This window comes from Diachasma alloeum, unplaced genomic scaffold, assembly GCF_001412515.2.
Source record: "Diachasma alloeum isolate Michigan unplaced genomic scaffold, Dall2.0 Dall_scaffold_00360, whole genome shotgun sequence".
In the NCBI taxonomy this organism is placed as follows: domain Eukaryota; kingdom Metazoa; phylum Arthropoda; class Insecta; order Hymenoptera; family Braconidae; genus Diachasma; species Diachasma alloeum.
The window spans coordinates 588056-598973 of record NW_021680499.1 but is presented as its reverse complement, the minus strand read 5'-3'; positions in this window follow the sequence as shown (position 1 = coordinate 598973).

Here is a 10918-nt window from a genome sequence, read left to right as displayed (position 1 = left end):
CCGCTCTTTCATTTGAGCCCAAAAAAACATTCATATCTTGTCTGACATTTCCGCTACAAACTCGGGCCTTCAACTCGGGCCTTTAATTAAAAGCCCGAGTTGTAGACCCGAGTTTGTAGCAACGATGTCAGACAAGATATGAATGTTTTTTTGGGCTCAAATGAAAGAGCGGGTCGAGAAATAGCGTGCAAATGCCTCTAAAGACGGTTTTGAACCAGGGGAGACTCCTAGACTCCCCACTGGACAATGTTGTCACAACTCTGCTTTTCAATAGAAAACAGACATCACCTTCAGAGACATTTGCACGCCATTTCTTGACCCGCTCTTTCATTTGATCCCAAAAAAACTTTTATATCTTGTCTGACGTCTCTGCTACAAACTCTGGAAAATGTTAAAAGAATAGTGAATGGTGAAACTTCGCCGTTCAGAATTCACGATTTGATGAATAATTCAGTGAAAATTGTAAATTTGAGTTCAATTAGCCCATAAAATGATCAAAATTCAGATAAAGTGAGGTAATTCACGTTCTCCTGCCCCTCAGAATTAGGAATCACATTACGGATATCTAACTACTTTGGCTAATTTTTCTCCAGTGAAAGGTTTTTCTACCTTTCTAGTCGACCACCAGAGCTTTCATTTGAGCCCCATTTAATCCCAAGTGTTACAGTCCCATCTTTTACAATCCCGGACATTTTACAGTGATTTTATTGTTTAAACTTTGCAGGTCTCAATTTGAATTTCGATATTGACTCGTTAGAACTCATTTTAAAAATCTGAAAAAATGAAAAAGTTTACTTTTGGGCGAAGATTGATGGAATAATTAAAAAACATCAATTTCGTTAAATTACGGGCATTTTATAGAAATAATTTATAAACAATCAATTTTTTACCATAAAAATCGTTGGGAATCGTAACAAATTGATTATTATTCAGAATTTTTTCGTAATAAACAATTTAACTATCATTTTTACAAAAGAATGGTAGTTCAAGTGGCGGAAAAAATATGAAACTCACGTGAGAAGAAAAATTTAAAAAACAAAAATGAAATTTAAGAAATCTCATTTACTGTATGTAGAGAGGTAATTCCCACTCCCTCAGGGGGCCTATTCTCGAAATATTTCCGTGCACGGAAGTGGCTTCGTAGACGAATTGCGTATAGGAATCATATAGGCGTTCCGTCAACGGAGTCGATTCCGCGCACGAAAATATTTCGAGAATAGGCCCCCAGGCGTCATTTCATCACTTGACGAGACCCAAAATTCCCTTCCCGCAAAGAATTTCCCATTAACTTCCATTTAGTTTACGTAATTTCACATACGTCTCAACCAGCAAAATCCGTGATTTTCACGATAATTTTTCCTCAACTTTTCTCCCCGTGTTTCATCCAACTTTTGGCTGACCGAAAACTCTTCCCTTCCACTGGGCAACGCCTGAAAAAGGAAGGGAGGGTGAGAATGGCGAAGTAGTAGAATGGCAACAATTGTGTGGCTGCTCGAGCTCCAGCTTTTTGCCGAGGCAGTCTCTCGATATAGTTTCCGAGGAAGGATTAACGAAGCCCCTGTTAAATCTTAATCCCTCGTGACATTTTGTCCCAAAGGGTATAAACCTGTACCAACTATCCCCCTTACCTCCTCCGATGATATACCCGAGGCACTTTTAAGTTGGGCTCATTGTCACTCAGTCTCTCCGTGTAGATTAGCCGTTTAGTCCTGGCGGATCGCCCGAAACTCGTTCAAATTTGTACAAGGGGAGCGATTAAGTCCGGGGGTATTGACGTGAATTTAGTAGCGGGGTTATTGGGTGGCCATTGTCACCCCCCGGAGGTGGTCCATATCTCGGTAATCATCAGGGAGCCAATACCAGCGGAGTTGTTCATGATTTATCGGGGGTATTTTATCGGAGGAGGGAGTGGGCGATTGAGGCTGAATCGTTAAGACTTGTGTTTAACAGGTTTTAGGGGTGGCGTGAACTTCGATTCACGCTCGAAGTTATTCAGGTATGTGGAATAGCTGATCAGGAGGGGCGGAGGGCTACTTGCGATGGGAAATTCAACGGCTCGGTGGCTTTATCACTCATCGGGTGATTCTGGGGTTTTTATAGCGCGTGGGGCCGCGCGAGAGGACTTTCATGGGCTGGAGTTATCTTGGGCATCAATCGGCCTCGGCGTGACAGAAGGTTATTCATGGATGCACTGGTTAAATATCGAAGGATTTGCTCGGGGTGAGTCCTGGGGATGTGACAGAGGTTAATGGGAGGGGACGCGCGGGGATATTGAATTGTTGAAGGTTTTCATTCAGAACGGAGGAGTTTTATTTTTTAGGATTTGGCGATGTGGATGACGGAATTAGGGCTTGAGGTACCTATTATGGGAATATTGTTCTCAATGCGAAAATAAGTTTTCGTTGTCTGGGGGAACGTCCGGGGACTGACGACTGCAAGGGGAGGATTCAGGGACAGGGATGTTTCATTCGGAATTAAGGAAAGATGACCTGAACTGTTGAACATTTTCGTCTGAGTTTTCCGGGCCAAATTCCGGAAATTTTTATCGTGTTCAAGTTCCATTGAAATTTCAGGAAATCTTGTCCTTGAAGAATGAAATATTCGATTCAGAATTTCATATTTCATATTCAGAAAATATTGATTTTCTGTTCAAATGATCAAAAAATCAATAAAATACTTGATTTTTTAGTTCAATTACGTTATGAAAATTCAGAAAAATCAGGAAAATTCAGGAAAAAATTGAAAATTCATGTCATTTTGTTTTTGAATATTTATGTTCCGCTGAAAATTCAATCAAGTTGTGAAATTCGCATCTCACTCCCATTGCCAATTCATGAATTTCCGTAAATTGTACTTAAAGCTTGAAATTTCATAACCACTTTTTCCCTAAATTGGATTGAATGTCACTCTCATGAGACTTACTATAATATCTCGATGAAATTTAAAAAAATTTCGAACAGTGAGTATTCAATCTAAAAGTCTACTCTCATTTAATGAGTCTCATATATCCGAATTCGGAATTGAAGCACGACTTTTTGTCTGTAAATTCCGTTTTCCTTTTTTTCACTAACAAATTTTGCTGAAAAATCGCTCAACGGCATTTATAAAATGCCATAAATTCTCGAATGCTTCATAATAAATCAACCATGAAAATACGAATCCTTCACTATCGAACAGGTGCGAAAGGATCGGAGTTTGGCCACATACGTGTCTGTTAATCGGTACTCCATCGGCCATTCAATACAATCGATTAACCGAGAAATCAGCGAACTGAATGGCTCCATCCTCGGTTTAATTCAGTTAAGCGAAACGCGGCTCTCAATGCTGCATTTCGTTCTACCGAGTTTTCTGGAGCCCAACTGGAAAAACAATTTTAACTCGTCCCGACGCCCAAACCCGATAGGATTTATTTTTTGCGACCATTTTAAATTCCATATTGAATAGTCTGTCAGGTTTTAGAAGTAAATAATAGTAACAATAATAGTTGAAAATAGAGAACTGGAGGAGCACTTTAAAGACGTTTCCAATAATTTCCCTCGACGCACAACTTTTTTAATTACTTTGATTCCAAATTAAACATGCCCGGAAATACGTGGAACTGAATGTCAACGATCCATAAACGCCTGCGGCTGGTAGTTTAATAGCAGTCATTAAATTCAGAATTGTTAGCCGTATGTTACGCAGTTTCTGTTTAATAATTTCCAATCCCCCTAATGTAGGGCTGAATGGCGAAACATTTTGCTGAACTAGCGAAATTGTCTATTAACATGTTTCCAACATTCCACACCGTTTTCAGTTGACTATATTAATTTGATGGTATTTTCTCCCATGCGAACGAAGTGGAAATGAATAAGATGACTGTAATCCATTTTTTGAAATGCGGTCTTGAATTTGTTTCAGAGTGAAAAGTTGAGGAAAAATTGTCCACAAAATTACGGAATTTCGAAGTAAAATGTAATTTAGCAAAAAAATATTTAGCGTGACGGAAATTTCTGGTTTTATCAAGTGAAAAATTGCTCTCGGAGGTACGAATTGCCTCTCTTCATTTGTATAATTACCTGCATACACTAAGAAAAAAATTACTTATGCCAAGGAATCATTTTCTTGGAAGAAAAATTTATTTTTTTACACTGTTGGCATCTGAATTTTCGATGTTTTCAGGTTGAATTCAATTTCAAATGAAAGCGTTCACTAAATTTCTCATTGATCTTAAAAATTCAAGAAAATTGGGTTTTTCATGTTAAACAATAATTGATTTTTCAATAAAAGCTTGCACTTCCGAACTCATCGTGTAAATTAAATATCACATACAATTCCATTTTCAATAGATTGAGAATTCAGAAAAGTTATTGCCTGAATTTTGAAAATTTTCAAGGTTTTTCAGTGCCGTATGGACCTAAAAATGCAGAATTACTTGAATATTCAAAAAATTGACTGATTCATCAATGAAGAAATATACAGGAATTTCAGAAATACAGAAGGTACATATGACCTTGAATGAACTCCATTACCAATTATTAACCTTTAGAATTTTTCCACATTATTTATGTGAGAAACTGTCAAATAAAATTACAATTCAATTGTAATATTTGGAGATGGACATGGATCTCCTGGGAATGACTGGCCTGCCGAAATGCGATCCTAAAAAAATAGATTCTTCTCTTAAAATAATTATTCTATGCCAAAGGTATTTTTTTTCTGATTGTAAGTTTTGTAATATTCATTCGAAAAAAATGAGTGAAGTCTTTGAAAAAAAAAAATAAGTTTGAAACAATGGAGACACATGCACTGCACAATTCTCAGTTGATATATAAATTTATTTCCCTGTGCACCAAGACAAATGGTGATCTCCATTTAGCTATAATAGATACACTCGTGAAATAATATCCCCACGTTTTTTCACGGATTATCAATAGCTCCCACGTTTTTCCCTCTTAACCTTGAACATTATTTACTCTTTTCAGGCTCTATTCTTCCGCCCAGTCATATCCTCCTTTTTGTCCGTTGTAGGGTCCTTCTATCTTCGTGAAATAGAATCGTCGCGATCCGCACCAAGAGTCTCCAGCGACGCGCACGAAAGGAGGGAAAATATCGGACGAGCGCAAGAAGGATTTATAACGTCGGACGGGAAGCTCCAGTAAGATATATGTACTTGCGATTTCTGTTCCGCTGCACAAGTTGTACATCACCACAGAGGTTGAGCTGCGTGGCTCCAGGGTAAGGTTATACGGAGTCTCATGCACATGACAGGTTTACTGGTTACGGTGATATCCATATGAGAACTTGTTTTAGAATAATACCCGGGGACTGAAAAGTTTCAATTTTCAGGGAACTGCAAGTAATTTTTAGGAACTTTTGGTTTTAAATCGAGTTGCCCTTGAAATGAGGGATTTTTTCGGTGGAATCTAAAAAAAATCATTGGGGTCAGAAAGAAAATGTCACTAAATCTTAATAATAAAATAATTTCATGAAATGCGAATGGGTAAAGCTCACAAATTTCAATAGAATTGTCAGAGAATTTTGTCATTAAAAAATCAAACATTCCATTGATTTTCTAATAATTCGATTAAGAAATCAATGAAAGTTGTAAATTTCACTCCAATAATTTTGTGAAAAGTCAGAAAAATCGTGGAAAGTAGAAATTAGAAATTCAAGTAATTTTCTTCTCACTTCTACTGAAAACTTATCGTACCATTTCATAATTTTGTTTTCGTAAATGTAATTCTCCGTCATTCTTACGACAATTACTACCAGATCATCCATGAAATTTCATTCTCTATCCAACAGTGTTAAATTCTTCATGTAAAATATCATCTGTTATTGTATTTGATGTATCAACAATGAAAATTTCATGTTTCTTTCAGCATATTGTTCATCATTCTCTACATTACATATTATTATCGATGAAAACCTAAATTTCTCAATCTATTTTGGAAAATTTATAAATCCCAGTCACCTATTATTCTAAATTACTAATCTATCGGAAATGAAAATGAATGTAATGTTCATCATAAGAAGAAAAACCTGAATTCTACAATGAGAAAAATTCTGTTTATTCAACCTTTCAATAAATTTTTAACATAAAAAAAATTACTCATTTGCTTCACTGAGAAAAATTCCAGACTCACTGTTAGAAATTGAAATTTCATGAACAGTTGACTAATAATCTTCAGGAAAGTAAAATTGAATTCGATTCATGGAATAAAAAATTTGAAATGTCAGATTTAACTGAAAACTCGATGAAATTCAACGTTCTTGAGCAGCAGGAATAAGTAAATTCCCTAATTTACGGGAATTTCAATGAAAAAATCAATATTGAGTGCCAAATTACATTAAATTTTCAATCAATTGAAAGTGAATAAAGAATTTTCCTGACTCCTATCGAATTTCACGGAGAATTGACCTGAAATGTACAGCCTGCCATTGATATTTCCATGAAATTTTGAGAAACCTGTGAAATTTTAGCGGACCTATAATGCAATAGAAATTTCCAACAACTATATGAGAAACTTCAGCGAAAAATTTTCCACACTGCTCAACGATCTTCGTTAGTCCCTCGAACCACTTCCCCAAATGAAAAAATATTGAGCCTACAGGATCAACAAACATAAGTAACTACTCCCATTAAATCTTTTTTCCAATTAGAAGAAGTAAATTGACTCTCGGCAGCGAACCCTGGATACTAGAAAAAAAAACCTCAATGAACCAACTCAATGTGGTAAAATAGCGGTACCTGGGAGAGAAAAAGAGTGATAGACGCAGACTGTTTTTCTCGCACTGGGCGTAACAATGAAAAAGAGGTGAACCAACACCGACGTACCTGGCTACGATGTACACCGCAATCACTGCGGAGCGAAAAGTCGAATCTTGGATTGTAGCTTAAGAGGGGTAGCAGCCCACCACTCCCATCAGGAAGAAAGAGAATACGAGACAGCCAGAAGGTTTTAACCTATATACACATCAGTTTCAACTATAAAGGTGGATAGCCCCAGTGCCAGGAGATTAAATGCAAATTCTCCCTCCATTTTCCCTCTTCGAATGAGAGAGGATAATTTTCCAGCATTAGATTTTATACAGTGAGCATCTTTAATTCCTGGAAAAACCTTGACTAGTGGTATTCTCCCCTTGGAATAAATTACGTTCGAATTGTTTGTTCCATTTCAAAATGAAATATTTATTAATAGTATTAACAAGCTTTCATTATTCAAAATTATTACTCAACTTATTCAATTTATAACGATTTCAAAGGGTTGTTAATGGAAATGGGTAGATAAATCATTGCTAAATGCAGTGAATTAAACTTTTCATTTTCTTTATTAATATCGCATGAGGAAGAAAGCAATTTCCCATGAAATATTCGGTTTTATCCATTCATAATGTTTATATTAATTAAATCTCGTGAAATATACAAGTGATTTCAAATATTATTACTTCCAATTGTTAATAAATAACATAATTAGCGTCACACATGAACTTTGAAGATAAATTAACAAATTATGTTGATCAGTCATCTTTTGATCAATCCTGTTAAGTTAAAACTTAATTCATTGAACTTTCCAATTGCGATCCATAACCGGTAAACCTCACTCATTGTGAACATTTAAAAATTGTAATTAAACAACTAATAAAAACCATAACACCTCTAGTATCACTTTTATTCAAACAAATCAATCAAACTTGAGAATAACCTGAGTGCATTTATTTGTACCTCAGGATCATTGCTTTAGAAATTAATCCTGACAACTTGAATCTTTTAGGGCCGACTCAAGCGCCAAAATGACACTCGCAAATTTTGAATAAAGCATCAACCCGCAGAAGCATCCGTCGGTTGCATCACTGGAAATAGGATGACGTTTATTTATTAATTCAGTACCTGCAGAGATGTTTAGTTTTGCATTGTTAAGAGAACGACAAATATTTCAATCTCACGTGGGAGTGACGTAAATGCGATCACCTCTGCCACTGGTGAGCGCTTCCTAACAATTTGCATCATTGAATAATATGTTCATCTCGATGTAAATTCGTATTTATTTGCAGCAATGGCATTACACGGCTGTCCGTCACTCTGGTGGATGGCTGACGCCACCGGAAATGCAATTGTAGGATATTTTCAGGACGTGTTTAGTCACTTTGATGTGAGTAAGTAAATTTACGGGCTTGGAGTCGATGATAAGATTATCTTCATTGATACAATGTAGTGTCTTTATTATTTGAATGGAATTTAGACGTATTTAACATTCTTTTTTATTATTTCATTCTTCGATAAAATCAAATCAATTGAAATCAATTTTCAGTAATTGTTTTATTTTATGACATGAAAAAAAATCTAAAAACTCAAATGATAATGACATTCTGAATAAGATTTTCAAAGATATTTTCTTTTCGGCTGAGACTTCTTCAACTCGGTGAAGTGATCGAATGGAATTACAAAATTAAAATACAATTGATGTCAATAAAATCTGCATCTTAAGGTTTTCGATTGATAAAAATTGTAATTGTTATCAAATTCTTTTCTCTGTTCGCTCTACCAATTCTGAAACATATCCGATAAGCATGTTGTTAAAAATGTTGGGCTGAAATTCACGGTACACTTATTGGAAACATTTATCAAGTGACAGTTCCAATGAAATGTCAAGGAATTTCGTCGTTGAAAATTCACAATTTGATGACAAATGTCTTCATAATCTTTTCTCAATTTTAGATTAATTTAAAATGTTGTATAATTTGGTACACTGCTAAAATTTTTCCACTGAAATTTCCGTCAAGATTCCCAATCCAATTCAAGATCTTTTTCCGGAAAATTCAGCCAATTTTTTGTCAACAATAAACAAAATATTGATGTTTTGATTCAAAATCCAAGTAAATTGAGAAATTCCCGTCATCCTGCTGCTCAAAAGCTTCAAATTCCGGGCATTTCCAGTCAAATTTGCAATTTCAATTGCAATTGTATTCTAAATGTGTATTCCGCAATTCCAAACTCAACTCAAACGAAAATACGAAAAACTAATTGAATTTCAGTTATCTACCAAAATAACTGAATGAATGTCATTTTTTTCTCATTAAACTTTCACACGGAAAAATTAAAAGAACATGCAAAACGATGATGAATGAAGACTGAACTGAAGAGAACTGAAGGGCTCCCTCAATCGCTAATTCAATTTCCCCATAAATGTAGTACGCAAATGCACACACTAAGATAATCAAGAAACTTTCCACACGATAATTATGTCACGTATCCTATACTCATTATGTCACTCACATCTAATGTCACCCATCGTATCATGTTTTGCTATCCAATTTCAGTTTATCCCTGACTGCATACTTCGATATTAGCGGAGAAACTTCACCGAGTGCATTCCGTACCAAACTCAAGTACCTATACCTCGGCATATCCCTGTCTGTGCATCGATTTTCGATATACGCCTTAAGTACCCAGTGCTCATGGCGTATTTCATGAAAAAGCCAAGATGAAAAATATTATTGGAGGCAGGGGGTGGGGGAGGTGAATACATAATATCCACGATAAGTAACTGTGTACGACATTTTTATTATACTTGCCAATATGAATATTCAAAATGAACAACATCAACAGCGTAAATTTCCGATGAAATCGCTCGGGGGGAGAGAAATGGTTTTGTTTGTCGTAGGACTTGATGTGCCTGAATATTTTATGAGATGACGCATGTCGATATTTTCTCCAGCATCATTGATTATTTGCAAATTTGAGGTAAAATAGGTTGTGTCAAGAATACTACTGCATGCAGAATAATTTCCACACAAAAATGCTATTTAATGGGTAAATAATGTCTCCACTAAATGTCTCTCCGTAATTTTTTTATTCTTGTTGCTTTTTCCAATACTGCAACGTTGAATTTGTTGGAATTTCTTGGAGACTATTTCAACTCGATGAAATGAATAAATGAAATCATAAAATTAAAGTAAAACTGGAGTGAATAAAAGTGTATTTCAAGGATCTCAATTTTAAAAAACTGTCGTTATCATCAAATTAATGTTTTTGTTTTGTTTTACTGTTTCCAGAAGATTGAACTATAAAATTTTGGCTGAAATTTTCGGTACATTTGTTGGAAATTTTTATTAAGTGATAATAGCACTGCAGTTTCAAGTAATTTCGTCATTGAAAAATCACAATTTTATGAAAAAAGCAATGGAAACCGTGAATTTTTCTTCAATTATTCCCTGAAAATTAATAAAAATCAGAAAAAATCAGGTGAATTTGATACAGATTTTTCTTATGCGAAATGAAATTGTGGATGTTTTTTTATTTGCATCGAAAATTCAATAAAATCCAAGTTTCTCATATTCACCCACAGATATGATGCATTTCAATTGAATGAAGTCATTTGAGTCGAATGAACGGGGTTTATTCAGATAAATCGCAATAAAGCTTTCATTCAAACTGAAGTGGATTTTTTTTAGTTATTATTCATGTCAAATAAATTTGTTATTTCATTCTAATAAAGTTTCATTGGGAACGAATAAATCATTCGCCGACCGATGGCGGTGGCTGTGTGGTTGGAGTGTGGGATGGGCATGCGGGAGACCCGGGTTCGATTCCCGGCTGGGGGGGGCCAAAATTGGTGACACCCTAAAATCTCACGGTTTCATTGTCGAGCGGGAGTCTCGCAAGAGACGACTGTACCTGGGCAGGTTTTTCCCTCAAAAATTAGGTTTTCTCTTGTCCTCCGGCGAATGCGGTACAGGGGGTTGGGGGGTGGGAAGGGAACAAATCGTAAAGACCCGAAAGGGTATACGAGAAGAAAATTTATTAAAAAAAAAATCATTCCCACGATGAAGATATTTTCGTGGAAATTAATATATGACCTTGTTAATTTTCAACCAACATTTTATTGAAATAAACGGAAGAATTGAAAATGAAGAGTTTAATTTCACTCGAAAG